The following is a 777-nucleotide window of genomic DNA, read 5'->3' as shown; positions in this document are numbered from 1 at the left end:
GGGCTGTTAGTTATGAGTTGCAAAGTGATATGGCTGCTGGCAAGAAACTAGACCACCTGAAGGAAACTAGTGCACACATGGGGAGAAACCACTCAGCTCTACTCAAGGACAATTTTTATCTTCCACCTACGATTTCAACATTTTCCTTGGAAGATGTCAAACCACAGAGCCTGTGCTGCGCTTCAGTGCCGGCTGTAGTGGACATCCTGTTGAATATAAAAAGCATATTGAGTTCCTCGGACATGAAATTACCAGATAAAAGCCATTCTCGTCACTTGCTCAGCGAGCAGGCTCAGCGCAAACAGAACGCAGGTGTCTCAGAGTGGTGTGTCCAAGTGGCTGTAAAAGGGCAGGCCTCCACCAGGGCCACAGCTTAGCTGGTTAAAGTACCTGTCTAGTAAACTGGTGAACCTGAATTCAAATCCTGCCAGTGTCTTTCTTTCTCTCTCGTCGTGTAGAGTTTATCATTATGGACAGCAGCAGGCGTCTGCCTTAAGTTTAATGTAAGTGTTCATTTCTGGAACAACTTGTTTTTCAAAAACTGCAGACAAGTTGCGATAGATAAAATACTAATCTCCCCTGTCAGTGCAGAAGAATTACTACCAGCTGGCAAGAAAATGAAAACTATTTTTTTGTCTTTAGCCTTAAACCTATGAATGTAGAACAAAAGATGATATAGAAGATAACCCTTAGACGTTCATCGAAAGCTCAGTAAACGATAAAGCAGAGGCTCGTGTTCTGAATTCTGATCTGATTGTCTTGCTTCAACCTTTAAAT

The sequence above is a fragment of the Atractosteus spatula genome, chromosome 10 (genome assembly GCF_055471065.1).
Source record: "Atractosteus spatula isolate fAtrSpa1 chromosome 10, fAtrSpa1.hap1, whole genome shotgun sequence".
Lineage (NCBI taxonomy): Eukaryota > Metazoa > Chordata > Actinopteri > Semionotiformes > Lepisosteidae > Atractosteus > Atractosteus spatula.
Note: the sequence above shows the minus strand (reverse complement) of the source record.